Source organism: Pleurodeles waltl, chromosome 9 (genome assembly GCF_031143425.1).
Source record: "Pleurodeles waltl isolate 20211129_DDA chromosome 9, aPleWal1.hap1.20221129, whole genome shotgun sequence".
NCBI lineage: Eukaryota > Metazoa > Chordata > Amphibia > Caudata > Salamandridae > Pleurodeles > Pleurodeles waltl.
The window spans coordinates 1,119,644,895-1,119,667,803 of record NC_090448.1 but is presented as its reverse complement, the minus strand read 5'-3'; positions in this window follow the sequence as shown (position 1 = coordinate 1,119,667,803).

Below are 22,909 nucleotides of genomic sequence, written 5' to 3'. Positions count from 1 at the left end.
AAAGTACTGGACCTCTGACACCATATACTCATAACACTTCTGGACTGAGGACATTCTACCTGGAAAAAGGACCAATGTCCTGTCAGGTGGGACTGACACTTTGCTGTTTGCACTGCTGTGTTGGGCTGCTGCCTACTACTTCTTGCCTGGGAGTGAGAGGAATGGATCTAGCTCTCTATATCCTGCACAAAAAAGTTTCTCCAAAAGTCTGGCTGAGCTTGCCTCCTGTTTCTGAAGTCTCAGGGAAATCAATGACATCACTTGCATCTTGCTACCAGCACCTGGGCTCCTCTGCTGTGAGTCCTGCTCTGTCAAGTGGTACCAAATCCAGTCCTTGGCCCTTGTAGGTGAGTGTGGTGCTGCAACACAAGAACTGACAACATGACACCGGCGTGTCACCTGGAACTAACGCATCCCATTGCAGAAACAACGATTTGCCACTGCCTGTGCCGAAGCCACGGTCACTGCTCGTCAATTACGCAATGCAACAACCCTGACTTACAACGTTGCCCTGGCTTTGCTGATGCAGCACCGATGCATCAGAACCAGTACTTATTGCTTCAGGACATCGACGTATCATGAACACTTCCCGATCAGAAAGCGATGCATCGCCTGCAAGTGCGGCGCATACCCTTCTCCGTATCAATATGTAATCACTGAGCATCGACGCAACTAAGTTACTGTCAGTGGATCTGCATGACTCCTCTACCTGTCCCGCGCACCATTGCAGTCAGACTGCACTTTTGGATTTGCCCCGGTCCAGCGCAACCAGATAGCGCCGGTTGGAGCTATTTTCTTCTAAACACTGCATTTTGATTTAATCTTTGAAAATTAATAACTTGACCATAGTGCCAGGGTGCCTGCGTTGGCGCATGACAGCCAGTTGTGCGCCAGTGCAATGGCAGAGGACAGGGATGCATCCACAACTCATTCTTTGGGGCTGAGGGCCATGCCCTTCACCTATTGTCCCTCAAGAAGTGTTTGTCAGGCTGAGCAAAGGTCAGCCTGACAGATACTCTTCATTTTCAGGACAGGCAGCCAGTAGCTATACATGCGCTATTTGCTCAGGCTCCTAGATGCCTGAGCTGAATTTTGCTGGGCTGAGAAAGTCACAGCTCCCATGGGCATGACCTCCTCAACTCTGCAAAGGTCCTTGAGGCCCTCCTCCTCGGTGACGAGGGGTAGTGTCACTAATTTCCTCAAACCTGGGAGCTTCAGCTTTAAGCCCTGAAATTCTCAGGGCCAAGTGTCAATCAGTGACACATAGTCACAGAGTGGGGTGGGCAGTTTCACTGATTCTAGCCCACTCTGTGACAAAGCTGGGACTGCTGCCTTCCTTTGGTCAGCCCATAAGGGAAGGCAGCAGTCCCAACCATTCTGGGACCTCTGAGACTTAGGACTGCTGCCTTCCCTCATTGGCTGACCTACGGTCAGCCAGTGAGGGAGGGCAACAGTCTCAACCCTCCTGGGACCTCTGAACTGCAGGTAAGTGTGTTTTTTCTTTAAATGAAGGTTTGGTGCATGCACGCTTGATTGAATATTTGATAATGAGTGTAGTCAATAGTTTTGTTTGCGTGCATGCATGTGAATGAATGAGGGTAAGTGAGTGTGTATGTGTGTGTCCCACCCCCTCCCTCCTAAAATTAATGGCCATCACTACAGGAATGTGCTGTATTTCATAGACATGCTGCATTCCTGCACTTTTCTTCTGACGCCGGGCAGAACAGCAAGAAGCTTTGCAGTTCTGCCTTGTGCCAAAATATTGGAAATAAGCCCCCTAGTCTGTAGTTCTACAATTAAGAATTGCTCAGTCTGTTCTAATTCCAATAAATCTTAGAAAATCAGTTGCACACCTTTACAAGTTGTTGTTTATCCTGAAATACCCTGAGAGCTTGTAGGTATTGATTTTCTCTGACCATTTATTCTAATGAAACGTCCGCATTCTCATAAAAGTGTATTGGTGGATTATTATTCTAAATTGACTAAATGGAAGTTGGTAGATGTGACTAACACTAAAAGTGTGTTGGAATTCTTGCATGAATGTTTTTAGAAGGAAGGTTTTCCCAAAACTATCTTCTCAGGTAATGATGTTCAATTTGTTTCACACAAAATGCAAAACCTCATTGACAAACACATTAATCACAAATGCACACCATTTTATTCTCTAAATTCCAATGGTTTTGTAGAAAGAATACAGAATACATAGGATGATTAGTGAAGGTGTACAAGCAGCATGTTCTTGCAGAAAATTTGATTATAATTTACTTAAAGCAAAAATTTTAAATGATTGTTTAACTCCTCATTCAACCACTGGATTCCAACCATTTGATTTGCTTAGAGACAGAGGCCCTCATTACAACCCTGGCGGTCGGTGTTAAAGTGGCAGTAATACCGCCAACAGGCCGGCAGTAAACAAAATGGGATCACGACCATGGCGGAACCTGCCAACACAGACAGCCACTTTAACACTCCGACCGCCACAGCGGTAGTAACAAACACCCTGGCGGTAACCGCCAACAGACAGGCAGAAGACAATGTACCACCCACACTATTACAAGGCACCAATCCGCCACCTTTTCCGGGGCGGTACCAATGCCATCCAAAGCACGGCAGAAACAGTACACAGAAGGGAAACCACTCACCTTTCGACACCGAAGGAAGAACTAAGACGCCATGGAGCCCGAATTGCAGATCCTACCCATGTTGGTGTACCTACTAATACACCACAAAGTAGAAAGTAGGTTGCAGCGGCAACGACGACAATGTTTACTGCACCTAGCACACAGGGGAGGGGAGGAGGAAAAAGAGAGTGACATACACACACGACACGCAACACTAACAACAACATACACACACACATATCCAGCAACATCACAGATACACCCCGTCACCCCCTGGAAGAACGCAAGGACAAAACAAAATGAGTTTAACTAGTGTCATATTGGAACAATCAGATAGATCAAGAGAACAGCAAATAATCAGTATATACATATAGTTACATCAAGTACACAAGTCCGTACACTGTCCCATTAAATGTCCGTGGACCAGTGGTCCCAAAAAGCATGGGCGAAGCCCACACATGACACCTGCCTCAAAACGGAGAGAACACTGCAGGGGCATCATGTTGAAGAAAAAAAACAGGCACCTCAGGGGGAAGGGGAGGGGGGGCACCTCAGCTGGATGATGGTACGACGCCACTGCTTCTCGAGGGGGCTCCATGCCCACTGCTTGGTCCTGGGGAGTGCAAAGCCACAGTCTCTCGTCTCTCAAGTGGGTGGGTTGCCCACTGCTTGGTCCTGGGAAGTGCAAAGCCACAGTCTCTCAAGTTTCTCAAGTGGGTGGGTTGCCCACTGCTTGGTCCTGGGAGTGCAAAGCCTTAGGGGGTCATTTTGACCTCGGCGGTCTTTTTTCAAGACCGCTGAGGGACCGCTGTGCGGAAGACCGCCAGTGGTGGCGGTTTGCCGCTCGGCCTATTATGACCGTTGGCAGCTCTCCGTCCTTTTACAGACGGAGAGCTGCCAACAGCCATACTGGCGGGCGGCGGGGAAGTGGAGGTTGCTCCACCGCCACGCCAACAGAACACCGCCCAGCGAATCACGTCCTGTGATTCGGCGAGGCGGTGTTCTGTTGGCGGTGTGGTGTCGGCGGAGCAGCCCCCATGTCTCCCGTCCCCTCCCGGAGGATCGTCGGACCAGGTAAGTTGATCGTCCGGAAGGGGACGGGGGTGGGGGGGCGTTGTGTGTTGTGTGTGTGTATGTAGAGGGGGTGTGTGAGTGCGTGTATGCTTGCAGGGGTGTTGTGTGTATGGAAATGAGTGCGTGTATGTCTGTAGGTATGTCTGTATGGATGTGTGCGTGTATGTTTGAATGTGGGTGTGCGTGTCTGACTGTGTGTGTGGATGTTGGCATGTATGTCTGTGTGTGTGCGTGTATGTGTGTTGGTGGTGCCTGCGTGCGTGTCGTGTGTGTATGAGTGATGTTATGTTGGGGGTCGGGGTGGGGAGGGGGGTCCTGCCACCTTTGGGGGGTGGGGGGTAGGGGAGGGAGTCGGGGTGGGGGGTGTGGGAGACCCCTATCAGTGCCAGGGAAGGAATTCCCTGGCACTGATAGTGATTACCGCCATGGATTTCATGTCGGTTACAAACCGCATGAAATCCATGGCGGTCAGCCGGGTCCAAATACCGCCGGCAGTATAGTGACGCCCCCGGGCTGGAGACCCTGGTCTCCAGCCCGGCGGTCATCTCCGCCCTGGCGGGCGGAACGGAGAACCGGCGGATGACCATGGCGGTAACCGCCATGGTCATAATACACAGAGGAAAGACTTCCAGCCTGTTGGCCGTCTTACCGCCGCTTCTCCGCCTTCCGCCAGGGTCATAATGACCCCCATAGTCTTTTAAGTTCCCAACTGGGTGGATTGCCCACTGCTTGGTCCTGGGGAGTGCAAAGCCACAGTCTCTCAAGTGGGTAGTGTGCCCACATGCTCTGGAGGGGGCTTTGTGCCCAGAGTGCTTCATCCTGCCAAGGATAGAGTGAGTGGATGCATTTCTCCACTGGTTCTGGAGGGGGCTTTGTGCCCTGAGTGCTTCATCCTGCCAAGGATTGGGGGAGTGGATGCATTTCTCCACTTGCACTGGAGGGGGCTTTGTGCCCAGAGTGCTTCATCCTGCCAAGGATTGGGGGAGTGGATGCATTTCTCCACTGGTTCTGGAGGGGGATTTGTGCCCAGTGATGCTGCACCGGGTTGTGGCAGTTGACATCATCTCACCTGGGTGTCTTAGCCACGCAATGTACCTGGAATAGGTAGCATGATAATCCATGGAGGCAGAGCCACACTCCATCCTGTGGCGACTTAGGTTGCAAATTGCTGGTTCGTGTCCGTGCTGGAGGTGGTGTCTCAAGGGGCGTGTCCAGGGTCCAGGACGTCACCTGCAGACTCTGACGGCTGCCCACTGGGGATGGGGCTGACGTCCGACATAGTGGCATCGGCTGTGCACGTGGCGGTGCTGATGGTGGTGCAGGTGGCGGTGGCTGCGGCTGCGGCGGAGATGCTGCCAGTGCTAGCCTTGGTGCAAGTGTCTGTTGTGGTGGATGGAGACACCATTCTGTCTCCGGCAGCCTCGAATGGGTGATCCTTGTGGAGGATGCTGCAGCCTGATGTTGTGGCAGCGGCGGTGCAGGTGGCGGTGCAGGTGCCGGTCGGAGAGGCGGTGGTGACTGTGGTGCAGGTGGCTGACATCACTGATGATATGGTGGTCACCAACCCCTCACTAGGCGACATCGTGCCCTGAGGTGACGTGCTCTTTGGATTGTGGCCCTTCCCCATCTTGACAGTCGCTGCAGGGACCTTGGCACTGTCCTCCCGGTGTTTGGGCGAGGCCTTGCTGGGTGGGTATTGTGACTTTGCCCTGCTGGAAGCCGGCCCCTTTTTGACCTTTGCAGGTGGTGGAATAGTGTGGTCCTTCTTATCTGTCAGTGGCACACTGGCAGCTCTGACGGGTGCTCCCTTCGATCGTACCGGACTAGCAGGGACCACAGCGGATGCAGATTTGGTGGCTGAGGTGCTGGGCTGGGATCTAGACATCCTGGCCCTAGGGGAAGTACAGGGGGGGGGTGTAGGGAAGAGGTTAATGTTAGCTAGGAAAGGTTTTTTAGACACACTGGGACGGGCAGATGGAGGGGGTGTGGGAGTGGAGGAAGAGGTAGTGGTTGCAGGAGGTGTACGTCTGCTTAGGTTGGGTGAAGGTGCATGGGCTGGAGGCTGTTGTGAGGTGGATGGCTGTTGAGTGGGTGTGTGCCTGCGTTTGTGTACTTTGGGAGGAGGGCTCACAGACACTCTGGGAGAGGACACAGGGGACGTGTGAATGGTAGTGGGGGTGGTGATTGCACGCGAGCGGTGTGTAGTGATGGGCGTGCTGGTAATGGAGGCAGTGGCTGATGATGTTGTGCATGCAGGTGTGAGTGGAGATGAGACAGGGAGGGAGGTGGATGACGTGGAGGAGGGGTACACAGTGGAGGAAGTGGATGTTGGTATGTGTGCATGGGTATGGTGCTTGTGTGAGTGCCTGTGGGATGTGTGGTGTTTATGTTTTCCTGAGCACTTTTGTGTGTTGATGTGTGTTCATGCTGGTCTGATGGTGTGCTTGGGATAAGGTGAGGTAGAGGGGATTGGGTCTGGGTAGTGGAAGTTGGAGGGGAGAGGCTGGACACAGGGACAATGGCTGCCATCAGTGCTGAGGCCAGAGCCTGAAATGCTCTCTGTTGGGCCACCACGCCAGAATGAAAGCCCTCCAGGTATGCATTTGTTTGCTGCAAATGCCTCTCAACACCCTGGATGGCATTCAGAATGGTTGACTGCCCAACAGTGAGGGATCTCAGGAGGTCAAAAGCCTCCTCTTTGAGGGCAGCAGGACTGACTGGGGCAGGGCCTGAGGTGCCTTGGGCGAAGGAGATGCCCACCCTCCTGGGTGAACGGGCACGGGAAACTCACTGAGGGGCTGCTGGGAGGGCGGTGCTGGTAGGGGGGGTGGCAGCTGTACCTGTTGTTGGGGTGGGCACAGAGGTGTCCGCCACCGCCAGCGAGCTTCCATCAGAGGAGTCGCTGCTGTTGCTGGTATCCCCTCCTGTCCCCGTCGTGGAGCTCCCCCGCCCTCCGTTCGACTGGTGCCGTCACCCTGGTGGGCCATGTGGGATGCAGCTCCCTCTGTCACCAGTGCCTCTGCTCCTCTGCCAGATGATGCTAATGCACACAAGGAAAGGGTGACAAAACAAGAAGTGGGGGGGAAGACAGAGAGCACACATGGTCACTGCCAGCAACACCACTACCGTTGGTGGACACAACACACAGGGAGCAGCCCTATGCACTAGGCCAAGCACTACCAGTTAGTAGTAAAGTCACCAGGCCATGGGGTACAATGCCTAACGCCATTAGCTGCACACCTGAAACCCACAAGAGCCTGCCCAGTAGTAGATGCCCACTAACACTATTGGGGTTGGAGTGCCTCAGAGCCTGCCCAACAAGGAACCTACACTGCCATGTGCGCCCTGGCCTAGAGGCACCCACAGCCCACATCCCCCACCCAGATACTTCCTAAAGCGTGCAGGGGCAGCTTTATGACACTGTACTCACCCCCTTGTGGCTGCTATAATGGCCTCAAGCGCCCATCCAACTCCGGGTTGGCTACCACCGCCAGGATGTGGAACATCAGGGGGGTCATGGTGCGATGGGCACCCCTTCCACGTTGGGAGGCCAACCCCAGCTGGGCCTCCGCTGTCTTCTTGCTCCAGCGGCGCCGGTCCTCCCATCTCTTGTGGCAGTGGGTGCTCCGTCTATGATAGACCCCCAGGGTCCGCACTTCCTTGGCAATGGCATGCCAAATACCCTTCTTCTGGTGGGAGCTGACCTAGAGGAAAGGTACAGGAGGAAAGGACATTACTCACCCGTCCGGACCGTCATACTCATTGCCCACCAGTTCCCAACCATGCCCTGACTCACATACACTCACCATCCTCACATGCAGCCCTCAGCACCCCCAACATGTATCTTCCATCCACACCACTCCAAACAGGCATTGCCCACGCAGCATGCTCACAGTGTACTCATCTGTTTGTCTGGAGGACCATAGAGTAGCGTGTACTGGGGAGGACCCCATCCACCTCTGCGGTGAAGGCAGGGTCCCTTTCCCCAGACACCCGAGCCACTGTCGCTTCCAGACTGAGGTCACAGCAGCACTTGCAGTGTAGGTACTCTCCTGTTGAAGGTCAGGTATCAAGTGAGTGAACAGATAGAAAATGGCGGTCACGTTTGCGGCCATGCGTACCGTCACCGTCAGCGTACATCGCCATTGGCTCCTGGAACCCTTATGGCCCAATGATAACCAACGCTGAATTACACGGCGGACTTCGACCACCTACCGCTACGCAGCACAATGCCAGCGCAGTTACCTCATTTCCCCTTGTCCCTCCTCGCAAGTCAGGCAGCCGCCATTTCGTGGGGGGCACATGGCACCTAACTGCATCACAGCACATTTTGGCAGAATATACGGGCTGACTATGCCACACACGGATTTACTCACATTACTGCAGACACACTTGTGCAACCTATGTGGTACATGACCAATCAATCAATCAAAAAATTAGTAGAGCGCGCTACTCACCCGTGAGGGTCTCAAGGCGTTGGGGGGAAATATCAGGGGGGGGCAGGGAGGGTCACTGATCGAACAGCCATGTCTTGAGGTTCTTTCTGAAAACCAGGAGGTCTTTGGTTTTGCGAAGGTCGGTGGGGAGGGAGTTCTAGGTTTTGGGGGCGAGGTAGGAGAAAGACCTGCCTCATGTGGTGGTGCGTTGGATGCAGGGGACTGTGGCTAGGGCGAGGTCGGCTGATCGGAGGTTGCGTGTGGGAGTGTGGAAGTTAACTCTTTCGTTGAGGTAGGTTGGGCCGGTGTTGTTGGAGGGATTTGTGTGCATGGATGAGGATCTTGAATGTGATTCTCTTGTCTATGGGGAGCCAGTGAAGGGATTTGAGGTGTTGTGAGATACGTTTGTGGCGGGGGAGGCCCAGGACGAGGCGTGCGGCTGTGTTCTGGATTCTCTGGAGTTTGCGTTTGAGTTTGAGTGTGGTGCCGGCATAGAGGGCGTTACCGTAGTCCAGTCTGCTGCTGATGAGTGCGTGGGTGACTGTCTTTCTGGTTTCTGGGGGAATCCATTTGAAGGATTTTTTTTAGAGTGCGGAGTGTGTGGAAGCAGGAGGAGGTTAGAGCATTTATTTGCTGTGTCATGGAGAGGGAGGGGTCAAGGATGATGCTGAGGTTGCGTGCGTGGTTTGGGGGGGTGGGTGCGGGGCCTAGGGCGGTGGGCCACCAGGAGTCGTCCATGTGGTTTTGTTGGGGCTGAAGATGATGATCTCGGTTTTGTTTGAGTTGAGCTTGAGGTGGTTAGTGGTCATCCAGTTGGCGGTGTCGAGGAGAGCGGCGTGTAGGTTGGTTTTGGCAGTGGTGGGGTTGCGGGTGAGGGAGAGGATGAGTTGGGTGTCATCTGCATAGGCGAGGATAGTGATTCCGTGTGCTCGGAGGATGTTGGCTAGGGGGATCATGTAGATGTTGAAGAGTGTGGGGTTGAGGGAGGACCCTTGGGGGATTCCGCAGGTGATCTTGGTAGTGTTGGAGTGGAAGGGTGGAAGGCGGACTCTCTGGGTCCGGTCGGTGAGGAAGGAGGTGAGCCAGTCTAAGGATTTGTGGTGAATTCCTATGTTGTGGAGGCGTGTGTGGAGTGTGTGGTGGCAGACGGTGTCAAAGGCTGCAGAGAGGTCTAGGAGGATGAGTGCGACGGTCTCGCCTTTGTCGACTTTGGTCCTGATGTCGTCAGTGCATGCGGTGTACAGACCCCTGGTGGACCTGTCGACAATGGAAGACAGACACATCATAATCATCTACAGACTTGATCGTGCCACAATCCAAGACCTGTGTGCCCAATTGGAGCCATACCTGTTGTCATCTCTCCGCCGTCCCACAGGAATCCCCCCTCTAGTGCAGGTCCTGTCAGTGCTCCATTTCCTGGCAAGTGGCTCCTTTCAAACAACAGTGGGCATGGCATCAGGGATGTCTCAGCCAATGTTTTCTAACGTGTTGACCAGACTGTTGTCTGCCCTGCTGAAACACATGCGCAGCTACATTGTGTTTCCCCAGGTGGAGGATTTGCCCACAGTGAAGGCTGACTTTTATGCCCTGGGACATATCCCCAACATCATTGGTGCCATTGATGGTACACATGTGGCATTTGCCACCCCCGCAGAAAAGAACAAGTGTACAGAAATAGAAAAAGCTACCATTTGATGAATGTGCAGATGGTGTGTTTGGTGGACCAGTAGATCTCTCATGTGAATGCCAAGTATCCTGGCTCTGTGCATGATGCCTACATTTTGAGGAATAGCAGTATCCCTTATGTGATGACCCAACTCCAGAGGCACCGGGTGTGGCTAATAGGTGAGCCCAAGGTCCCCACACAGTATGAGTAGGTGTCTGGGTATGGGGTAGTCCCTAAGGGTTAGGGTGTGTCTAACAGTTATCCCTCAACATTTGCAGGTGACTCTGGTTACCCCAACCTCTCATGGCTACTGACCCCAGTGAGGAATGCCAGGACAAGGGCAGAGGACCGCTACAATGAGGCACATGGGTGTATTATTGAGAGGACGTTCGGCCTCCTGAATGCCAGATTCCGGTGCCTCCATCTAACAGGTGGGCTCCCTATACTACTCACCGGAGAAGGTGTGCCAGATAATCGTGGCATGCTGCATGTTGCACAACCTGGCACTGCGATGCCAGATGCCTTTTCTGCAGGAGGATGAGCCTGGTGATGGGCTTGTGGCAGCGGTGAAGCCTGTGGACAGTGAGGAAGAGGAGGCAGAGGAAGAAGGTATTGACAACCGAACGAACATCATCATGCAGTACTTCCAGTGACACACAGGTAAGAGACTGTAACTCCTCCTCACATTTCTGAATACTGTAGGACATTGTATAAGTCAGCCTCTTAACCTCTGTCTATGGACACTGACAGTTCACTTTGGATTTCCATTTTTCAGATCTGGGTACCTCATTCTGCCTTCTGCTATAGGTACTGCTGCCCAACAACTGTCATACATTGGTATGAGTAAATGAACATTTACATTGATATTTGTTACTAATGTTGTCATCATACATTTGAGAAAGATCAGACTGACTACAGATTGGTTTGTGCTTAAAGGGTGTTTATTTAGGGGCTAATGAGTATTGGGGTATGTGCAAGGGGCTGGGTTGATGGTGGAGGAAGGTCCATAGTAGAGTCCAGTCTCTTGGTATCACAGGTGCATAGTCCAAAGGGGCATAGTAAGGGGAGTAATGGCAGTTCATTTTGGACAGGATGACAGAGTGGGACAGAAGGGTGACAATCAGGAGAGTCTTATTTCCTGGTGGGGGTCTTGGCAATGTTCTCTGTATTCCTCCTGGATCGCAGGGACCGTTTGCAGGGTGGTTCTCCTTCTGCAGGGGGTGGGGTGCTTGTGGCCTGTTGGTCCTGTGGCAGAGCCTCCTGTCCACTAGCGCCGGCGGAGGTGGAGGGCTGTTCCTCGATTTGGCTAGTGTCAGGGGCCCTTTGTTGTGCCACTGCCTCCCTCATGGTCTTGCCTATGGCAGCCAGCACCCCTGCTATGGTGACCAGGATGGTGTATATGTTTGTGAGGTCCTCCGTGATCCCCATGTATTGTCCCTCCTGCAGCCGCTGGGTCTCCTGAAACTTGGCCAGTACAGTGCCCATGGTCTCCTGGGAATGGTGGTATGCTCCCATGATGTTTGAGAGTGACTTGTGGAGGGTCGGTTCCCTGGGCCTGTCCTCCCCCTGTTGCATAGCAGTCCTCCCAGCTTCCCTGTTGTCCTGTGCCTCTGTCCCCTGAACCGCGTGCCCACTGCCACTGACTCCAGGTCCCTGATCTTCCTGGGTTAGTGGGGTTGCCTGGGGTCCCTGTAGGGGTGGACACACTGCTGATTTACGTGTCCTGGGGACAGTGGAATGGGCCAGATGGGTGGGTGCTGTGGTGGTGTTTCCTGAGGGGGGAGGTTCTGTGGTGGCTTTGGACTGTGGCAGGGGAACCGACTGTCCAGAGGTCCCTGATGGGCCAGGCTGGTCATCTTGATCCAGGTGTGCAGAGATGCTGTCATCACTGTGGGCCTCTTCTGTGGGGGGACTGGATATGGCTGGCACCTCCTGTCCGGTGACGTTGGGTATGGCCCTGTTGGGACGTAAGTGCATTGTTATTTTATCTGTGTGTGCCATCTTGTGCAATGGGTGTGTTTCTCTGTATTACTGTGCTTGCACTATCGCCTTGGCCCTTGTGTGAGTGGTGATTTTGTGCCCAGGGTGAGTCTCTCTATTGGACATGCTTTGTTGATGGGTGTCCATACATTGTTGTTGCATGCAGGGCTTGGTTGTGGGAGTGGTGGGTTGTGATGGTGGGGTGTGTGGGAGGTGGTGGAGTCATGGGAGTGAGGGTGAGGGTGGGAGTATGTGATGGCATGCAGGTAGGGTGGGGGGATATAGTAGTAAAGATTTGCCTTACCAGAGTCCAGTCCTCCTGCTACTCCTGCAAGGCCCTCAGATGCATGATCGCCAAGACTTGCTCCTCCCATGTTGTTAGTTGTGGGGGAGGAGGTGGGGGTCCACCGCCAGTCCTCTTTTCGGCTACCTGGTGTCTTGATACCACGGAAGGTACCTTCCCCCGTAGGTTGTTCCACCTCTTCCTGATGTCATCCCTTGTTCTTGGATGCTGTCCCACTGCCTTGACCCTGTCCACAATTCTCCGCCATAGCTCCATCTTCCTTGCAATGGAGGCCTGCTGCACCTGTGACCCGAAAAGCTGTGGCTCTATCCGGATGATTTCCTCCACCATGACCCTGAGCTCCTCCTCAGAAAACCTGGGGTGTTTTTGAGGTGCCATGATGTGGTGTGAGTGATGTGTGAGGTGGTGTGGTGTGAGGTGATGTGGTGTGAGGTGATGTGGTGTGAGGTGATGTGGTGTGAGGTGATGTGGTGTGAGGTGATGTGGTGTGAGGTGATGTGGTGTGAGATGATGTGGTGTGAGGTGATGTGGTGTGAGGTGATGTGGTGTGAATGTGATGTGTGAATGTGATGTGTGAATGTGAGGTGATGTCTGATGTGATGTGTTGGGTGATGTGTTGGGGTGTGTGGTGTGAGGTGCGTGGATGGTGTATGAGTGATGGTGTTCTGTGCCTCTGGATGCTGGTGTGGTCTTTGCTTTTCTCTCTCTCTGATTCTTACAATTTTTTCTCTGTAAGGGGTTGTGGGTAATGTGGGTGTGTGTTTTATAGTGGTGTGGTGTGTGTATGTGTGTCAGGTGTGTGTATTTTGAAATGTCCAATGTGGTGTAGTTTTGTTAGTGTGGGTGTACTTTGAGCGCGGCGGTGTGTACTGCCAATGGTTTACCACAGTTAAAAGACCGCTGCATTGATTTGTGGGTCGTGATACTGTGGGCGTATTCCTGTTGGCGTAATGGTGTGGGTTTTGCTAATGCCAGTTTATCACTGATCGTTGGTGTGGCGGACTTGTGTGGGTGTCTGTATAGTGCCGGATTTCTCAGTTTGGGTCATAATACCCGTTGCGGCTTTCCGCCGCGGTCACGGTATGTTGGCAGCATCGGCACGGCGGTAAGCGGGATTTACCGCCAGTGTTGTAATGAGGGCCATAATTTATTCGGGTGAGTGGTAAATATTTTGGTGATGAAATATATTTATATTTAATTTTAAAATGTATATAAAAAGTTTTAGATTTATTTCAATTTTTTTTTTTTTTTACAAGAGATTCGTCGTTCATTTCTTAATAATACTTTATATTATTGTAGTTGATATTGTGTGAAGTGATATTTCGGACATATTTTTGTGTTTTTTACTAATTACGTAAAATAAGTAAATATTTTTGTTATTGATATTTAATTTCCGATATTTTTGTGTTTCATTATTGTATGCATCGATTTTATGTCAGTGATCCAACCACCTCGACTTTTTATGTTCGCAAGGAGCTCTCAAGTATCTCATGGCTAATTTGATGGTAAAGATGAATAAACTAATTATTGTAGGTGATCTTATTATATGGGTGGAACATTTAGAGACCCACCCTCGAACTGGTCATAGGATTACTCCATACATTTTGATATCTATAAATTTACTAATGAACATGACCCCTCTGAAACCCAAAGTGATAGTGCACAGTTGGAAATCAGTGAATGAGTCAGGCGTTCTTCACTCTCAAGAAATCCAACTCCAAGTTATCACTACAAACATCAGATTTATTGATGAACAAGATGAAAGAAACATGGAGGAAAGATGTGGCCCTCCTAGTAACTTCCCCTCTTCGAACCATGTACATTGAACATTCCACTACAGCTGTTCTTACCGCCAAAGATCCATTTCAGACTAATTTCTCAACACCTCCAATACCAGGTATATTTCATCAAAATTCAGGGAGACTCAGCCGGGAAGAATGTTATAATCATGGTAGACGATAAAATCGTTCCAACCTGTGTGTTGAGAAGAGGCATCATCAGTCGGGACATGAATGGCTTTTTGGGATGTCCTGTATCAAGAGACTTTGGGCCAGATGCAGGAAACTCCAGCATTGCAACTCGCAAATTGGGAGTCTGATCGACTCACAATTTGCGAGTCGCAATGCCGGATGCAGGATGGTGTCCCTGACTCCATCTGCGAGTCGCAAGGGGGTAGCAAAGGCCCACCTCATTAATATTAATGAGGTGGGTCGCAATTTGGGACCCCTTGCGAGTCGCAGCACTCACAGGGATGGTGGCCTGCTGGAGACAGCAGACCACCATGTCTGTGACTGCTTTTAAATAAAGCTGTTTTTTTTTTTGTAATGCAGCCCGTTTTCCTTAAAGGAAAACGAGATGCATTACAAACGAAAAAATTAAACGTGGCAGTTTTCCATAGGAACACTGCCTGCTCTGAAAAAATGTTATCAAGGCCATTCACAAAGGGGAAGGGGTCCCATGGGGACCCCTTCCCTTTTGCGAATGGGTTACCACCAGTGTGACAATGGTGGTAACTGCGATTGCTTTGCGACCGCGTTCGCGGTCACAAAGCAATCTTACATCGCGCTGCGACTCGCAAATAGGAAGGGGAACACCCCTTCCTATTTGCGACTCGCAGTCCCATTTTGCGAGTCAGTAACCAGGTTACTGTCTCGCAAAATGGGAATGGGCATCGCGATGTGGATTTTGCGTCTCGCAAACAGCGTTTTTCGCTGTTTGCGAGGCGTAAAAGCTTTGCTACATCTGGCCCTAAGTGAATATTCCCGGTGTGCTAGTATTGATTGGTAAACTGTGCAAATTTTGCAGCAGGAGTGACAAGTATGCATTACATTGCATTACCATTCCTGTGCCCGTGCATCTTCCTAAAGAAACATGGCAGAAACTTGGCATAGATATTATTGGCCTTTTTTATGTTCCCAGTACCAGAGAAGCCTTTGCTCTTGTGCTTAGAGATAACTTTCCTAAGTGGTCATAGTTGAAAGATGTTGAGAGTGTTTCCTCTGAGTTTCATCAATTTTTTAGCAGTTGTTTTTTGCAGAGAATTATTGCTACAGCGCTTGATTTCTGATAATGGTCCCCGGTTTACAAGTATGAAATTTACTTAGCAACTTGAAAGGTGAGGTATTTTTCATAAAAGAATTGCTACTGATCACCCTGAAGCAAGGGGATAGGTCAAGCATATTAACTAGACAGTAAAGAAAGCCATACATGGCAGAATGTATTGTAGTAAAGCTCTGAGGCAAATCTTCTAACTAGTTCTAACTCTGTAACACAGTTTCTCCTTTAGAACTGCTGAGAGGTCATAAGCCTCACGTATAATGCCTTTGTTGTTGAAAAGAAGGATTGGTGTTTTGCAGAAATCATATTGTTGAAAGATGTGAAGAAGGGAGTGGGTGTTTTAAAAGGAAGGTGAATCGTTTGATGAAAGCTTAGCGGGGGAAAGCATCCCAAGGAAGTATACGTATGGGGTGTTAATGTGTGTCAAATTGCCTGGAACTCACAGGTAAATGAATTCAAAGAGGTCCGGATCCTGTGAAAGTCATAGTAGTTTTCAGTAGGGCTTATGAGGGTTGGACAGTATAGAATCTTCTCAGCAGTGTCCACATTTCATAGTTTGTGTGTGAAAATGTGTAGTGGAGAAAGCAATTAAGATGATTTCCATGGGGTGGATAGTCCCATGTCTTGACAGCTCAGAGGTGGAAGTTCTGGATGGTCATTGTGTGTGTTTTATGCTTTTGTTCTTGCATGTTTATGTTATTATGTTGTTGGTTAAATGGTGAAAGTGTGTGGTATTGGATTTTTTTGTGAAATCGCCGAGTCGGAGGTGGAATATTTGGGGGATAAAAATGCCTGTGACGGAATGTGGAATATATGTGGTTTGAACAGCAACAGTTGAGTGGACGCTGTGAGGAGGGCTGCGTCTTTCTCTATTGTGCTGTTGTTGTTTCATCTTCTTTATCAACAAATATGATTTCTGCACACCTCTGACTCTTTTGGATTCTTTTCTTAACTCAAACAAAATAAAAACTTTAGCTTGACGCAAACACAGTAAAAACACTTTTTCTCTCAATATTTTATGTCTCATTTCCAGTGTAGTATTTTTTTCAGGATTCTTGCCACTTTTACATCTCCAAATATCTTTTTACTGAACATTATAAAACGTTCACAGTTGGAAGGAGTACATCTGCCAAACTAAATGGCCGCTATTGTGGCCTTGCTAAAGAAGCCTTGGCTAGACTCCACATTTGTCAGCTTTATATCCTAGCTTAAATGTTCCTAACCCCGCCAAGCTCCTTCAAAATACTATCCACCTTCAGCAATGTATCAAATCTAATAACTTGCTAACCATCTTCAGGCTGGTTGTAGGTTCAACAGAGGGACAGAATCAGTTGAGGTTTTAATTTTGAACAGACTTTGGAAGGTCATGGGCTATTCAAAACTGTCACCTTTGTTCTTCTGGATCTGTTGGTCTCCTGACAGAGAGAACTACTGAATGGAGAGCCAAATGAATCCTTTTGAGAATCTATGCCTTTTGGTTACTTCCCAAATGTAAGCTACACTGCCTCAACCAAACTAGCTCTTACACTATGTCCAGACGTCCCCTAACACGGAGTTGACTTGATAGAGACTGGGCGCTGTCACAGATTTCAGTCTTTTTCCCCGACTCCTGCAGCAGAGCTTCTAATGATCCCCTGGTCAGTGTGAGGTTGCTATAGTGCTGATATTCCATTACCAAGACACATATGCAGGCAGAAACTGAATAGATACATTAAAAAAGGAATAAAATACCATTAACAAATGACTGAGGCCACACAGGTTTTATTTGCGGAATATTCTATTGCAGGTATGTTAGCCAAGATAACTAGTTCATTTATGAGTGGTGCTGCGCATCTAGCGATGGTAAGACCTATGCTAGCTGCCCCATTGCTTAGCCAACAAGCACCAGGAATACACTGCATCTTGAGCTATACCTTTGGGGTTCGCCTCTCATCAGGGCCCTATAGACCAGGAAAATTAAATTGTGCACAGTGATATCTGGAAAGCCCCCAGTTGCTGAAGCTCACAGCTGCCTTACTAACCGACTGCTGAAAATGAGGAGCAGACCAGGTGGCTCAAGTATTTAAAGCCCTCAGCCCCACCCCATAAGTGACCTAACAGGAGGAGCAGGGGCAGTCACTACCCTTGAAATTAGGACTCCCCCAGCTTGAGAGGGCTAGGGGGATGCTCGGAGTCTCTACCATCAGGGGAATACAAGGCAAAGTTGCAACCCACCCAAAGTTCTTCTGTGTGTGACTTGGGACATGGGCAGGCACATATATGTTCATGTCATGCGATGGCCTTTTACAATTCAATGCAATCTGGGACGTGTAGTCTTTGTTTGGTTCAATTAAAGCATGTGCTTCAATTAAAACATGTGGATCCAACAAAATAGAGAGGTTTGAGATCTCTAGGTGAGTGGTGCTAGCATACTACTAGTGCCTTCCTTTTTGCCACTTATGTCTATGTTCATGAAAAAGATCAGTTCTTGATAATAGACCCATTAGCAGTTTTAGGTACTTCACTGTAGCCTCCAAAATGCACTATTGCAGATCTCATGGTCTTCTCTTAGAATACTCACTGTGCATTATGTGTGTACATTTTTTTGAGCTCTACAAGTTTTGTGTAGAACTTGGTAGTACGACAAAAGGTCTAATATAGGCTGCCAGTGTCAATTCATTTTAGGTCTAGACATTTTTATTCATGATGTTTATAAGCCAACACTAATATGTAGTATTTATCTAAACATCTCACTTCATGCAAAACCACTTTCCCACTCGCCCCGAATGGAAAGAAGTGAAAGGAAGCAATAGCAAAAAGTCAAAAGAGTCAATCAGTGTTTAGGGCCTAGCTTTCACCAAGTTGGCTCACCTCCCTCCTGGAGAGTTACCACTCCTATCGGTAATAAAGGGCGAACTCTTACACCTACCAGCAGAACACCCCAACAGAACTGTCCCCTATGTCGCAACACTTTTAGCATCACCCTGCATCAAAATGTATCCTTGCCAAGAAAGCCCTGGTTGAATCCACCTAGGTGACAATGTAGTCCTCCCTATAGTGTTCCACTATCAGACACACTGATGCCTTGTGCCCTCATTCTCATTCTAATTGCAAGATGATCTCTGTCTGCCCCAGGGTGGCATGATGTAGCATTGGGAAAACTGTCAGTCAAGGCTGCCCTTCCATTGCTGCTTTTTTACTGTAAGACCAGAGAGAGAAACCAAGCTCTCTTTTCTTGGGACTGTATCACTGCCATCACTGTTCCTCCACTTATTAAATCATTTGCCTTACTCTACAGATTTTCTTGGGCTTTAGCTCTGCCTCTTTTCCTTGCATTCCCATCAGGTATTGTATACCCTTCACCGTCCATTCCCAAAGGACTCCATTTGAGATTCTCCCGGGACACAACACTTTAAGGCTGCCTCCTCTTTGCATCTTTTCCAGCATCCCTAGTTTTGCTTTGAGGAGCTTCAAAGCTTACGTCTAACTGAGCCTGTAGTCTGCTCTCCGTTAACTCCACCTTTTTTTCCACTGATATCAATTATTTACTCCCTGCAGTCCCTACAATTGTTTTCCCCCCATTCTGGACTGCACTTTCCACAGTGCTCATTTTTTCAAAAAACTCTGGTTTTAGATTAGAGCAAGAATGCAGTAGTAATTGCTCACGTCATGAGAGCCCTTCTGCATCCTCCGAGGACTCAGACTCTGCTGCAGCTCTCTTGACGATAGCTACCATTTATATAGGTCTTACAGTGGTGCCAGTCTCCATTTATTTGAACTTAACTTTATGACTGAGGGAATCCTCTGGGTCTACACCGTTGCGTGCAGTCAAATGCCAGAAAAAGGAGTCTATTATTGCTGCTGCAGAGCAGGTGGTCCAGTCTTGTTTCCATGTGGTGGCCCTACCCCCTATACATTGGGAACCTAATGCACCTTCAGGGGAAGAGCGCTTTTCCAAGCTCCTCGTCCTCTTCCCCCAGGTAGCTCTCTACTGGGCAGCACTAGGTTCCTGAAGGCTCCAGCCAACCACAAACTCACTTATTCACTGTGTTCACCTGCAGCGGGCAAAAGGATCCAGTGCCACTAAAATTTCCCCCCACATTTTCACTCCGTGGGAATGAGCTGATGCTAGTTTGCCACCACTGGAGCTGCTCTTTCCTCTGCATATTTGCGTGGCCTCTCAGATTTGATGAGGACTCGCACACCTCTGGAAATCCAGGCCCAATTAAGCATCAAGAACCCAATCACCATACGTGCTAGGGCCTGATAACGTCTGATGTTGGATTAGGTCCTCTAACATCCTTGGGGCCGTGGAGGGAAAATCAGACAGGAACTTGTCTGGAATCTCCAGGAAACAGCTGTTATCTCGGGACCTACCTGGCTCCTTCACTTTGACTGTATTTTAAGACAAAATAACTTTGTTTTGTAAATAATTGTTTCATAAATAAAGAAATATTTGTTTCTAAATTGCCAAAGTTATCTTTCCTATTACAGTACCAGGCTACAGTTGTTCCAGGCCAGGTATGAGCGGTTGTGTGTGATTTCATAGAAAAACAATTTCATGGAATACTATTACTGAGAAACCATTTCATCTAAAAAAAAAACTAATTGAAATTTTTAGAATGAATAGCATTCACCTTTTTGTAGAAACCAATTCATAGAATTTCTTTTTGGTCAAAATTGGCTTTTGAATGTCTATGTATTTAAGTATTAATGCAATGGTTGCAGGTCTTACTTACACAAACAGTTCTGTCTGAAATATTTATCTCAGTGCTGTACTTCAGGGGACATTATTTCATATTTATAGGTTTTACATTGCTTTCAATTTGCTGACCCATCACCACCCATAAACACCATCCATCACTGACCCCGCACAACCCTTAAAAAACATCAATCCCTGCCCCCCCAAAACCTCTTACCACACCCAAACTACACTCATCCATGAAGCATAAAAAGCTCTTTGTACCCCAAATATTCACCATCGCTGAACCATAAAATCACTCATTACCCACAACTCCACCTATTTCTGAACCCTAAAAAACCCTTTCTACGCCTATACCCCACTCATCCCATACACCTTACAACACTTCAGCACACCCAAACTCCACCCATCCATGAACCCTAAAAGCTCTCATGGCTCAAAAACACCAGCCATCCATGGCCCACACAAACTCCTCATCAACCTAAACTACTCATTCCTGAACCCTAAAAACCCATTTCTACATCTAAACTCCACCCATTCTTGAATCCTTAAAGCTTCTTACTACCTTAAACTCCGCCCCATACTGAACCCTGAAAACTCTTCAGAACTCCCATTATTCCTGACCCCGAAATCACTCATCATCCTAAATATTACCCATCCTAGAAGCCCAAGACCACACAGTAAACTCGACCCCTGTTTAACATAATTTTGGATTTTTCCTTAAAATTAGCTTTCCTTTAAAGATTTTCATTATTTTTTGATTTTTTTGTATTTCCTTAAAGTTGTGTTTCCTTAAAATTGGTTTCCCACGATGTGGTTTGCTCCAATGTGGTTTCTCAGTTTTCGGTTTCCATTAATTCACACTCAAGCTTGTCCAGCTTGGCATTCTGGTACTTGCCATTGTGAATCCATAAAAGGAGAAACAATTCTACAAGTACCAAATTAGAAAGTGAAAATCAAGTCTGTAAATGCTACTAACTCTGACATGGAGACACTTGAGACCTCTGAGAATAATGAGTACTTCGTGAATCATAAATAAACTGCACATTCGTTGCCTTCAGTAATTGGAAGCCTTTTCAAAGCTACTTATTAGCCTACAGCTTCTCTTCACTAATTCTTCTCCCACGTGTAATTAAATAAAAAAGCAGCCATAACTTAACCACTGTGACCTACTGTGCTTTTTAGTTGACTCAAAAACGTTGTGGTTTTCTTCCATCCTTCCCGTGGGAAAAAAAGTAATTTCTACTGCTGTACATTAGAAGACGTAATTGCGTCAAAACGCCCTAGTTGTCACCCACGTGGGAGCGGAGGGTGGCAGAGAGGCGCTGTCGAGGGCCAAGTACCGTGGAATATCGCAGCACTTTGAACATGACAAATTGTCAAACTCCCTCGTGTCTATATTAAGCTTCATATTGTATGCTGTTTACGAAATGCATGTTCATGCGCTCGAAGTACTGCACCACTGAACGCGAAGTTAAAAATGTAAATGTCCGATCATACCAACGCTAATTGAAAGGGCGAAAAAGAATACCTGACTTGGAACTGAGAACTTGTGGCAAATACACGTGAACCACGTGGTAGGTGAAGTGGCAAATACACGGTAGGGGAAGTGACATCTCCTAGCACAGGTCTGAAACCTTGTGTAATGGAAGTGGGAAGAAACAATTAGGGGCATATTTAAGGAAAGTGCTGCAGCGAGTGACGCTGCACTCAGTGCATCGCCACTTCCCTTGCGCCTCTTAGCGCACCCTAACGCCACCTGCACCGAGTGCAGCGCCACTTCCCTTGCGCCTCTTAGCGCACCCTAACGCCACCATCTGTGTGTCGTATTTCAAATACTGCTCTGAGCAAGCATTAAAAGTGCCGAAATAAGTGGTGCAAGGAAATCTCTTATGGGGAACATCCCTCTGGCATACATTATGCCTGGCGCAGACATAAAAATAAATGCTGCAAATATGTCGTAAGGTGGCACTAGGGGTTTATAAATATGCCCCTGATAGTCTGTACTGACAACATTTCACACTTGAATTACCCCAGCAGTTCTGTATGGAATCAAATGTATCCCTGTAGATAAATAAGAATTCCTGGATAAGGCAAGGAAGTAAGATCCATAGGGACCTTATTCAGAGTTTGGAGGACGGGTTACTCTGTCACAGACATAAGGATATACCGTCTGACTTTTTACAAGTACATCATATTGTATGACACTTGTAATAAAGCGAGCGGGATATCTGTCTGTTTGTGGCAGCGTAACTTAGGGCCAGATGTATCAAGCATTTTTCTTGTTGCAAACGGTCCATCAGGCCTTTTGCGACCGGAAAAATATTTTTTTCTATGTACCAAAGAAAAATGTGACTCGGTAACTTGTTTACTGAATCACATTTTGCTTTTGCGATTCAGTAATAGGAAGGGGCATATTTAGGGCGTGCAGTCCTAATATCAGATCGCACGGGCATGTAGGAATGTTTTGCATGTATGAATGTGGTCTCAAAACATTCTCAGTTACCACCAACTTCAAGTTGTTGGTAACCCGGGTCCCAGGGCACCCCTTCCCCTTCGAGAATGGTTGCAAAAATGTTTTTTAAGAGCAAGCAGTGGTCCCGCGGACTACTGCCTACTCTTAAAAAATAAAATTAAAACTTTTCATTTTTCTTTTTTAAACGCAACCCATTTTCCTTTAAGGAAAACGGACTGCATTAAAAAAAAAAAGACTGCTTTATTTAGAAGAAATCACAGACATGGTGAACTGCTGCCCTCAACAGGCCATCTTTCCTGTGATTGTGGCCATTCCCAAATGGGTTCCAAACTGGGACCTACCTCATGAATATTAATGAGGCAGGTCTCTTGAGACCCATTTAGGAATCACAAACAGTGTTAAACACAATGTTGTACATCCCAGTTTCCGATTTCCTAATAGCGAATCGCAAAGATTCGCTATTAGGAAATCTCCAACTACTTTTTTGATACATCTGGCCTTTTGATCCTCGCTATTATAGAGTGGTGTTTTCATCTAAAACAGGTAATTCCAAACACTCTGAGAGAATTGGCCATATTTGAATTGGGACAACCTGTCTTAGTAGTAGGTCTGAT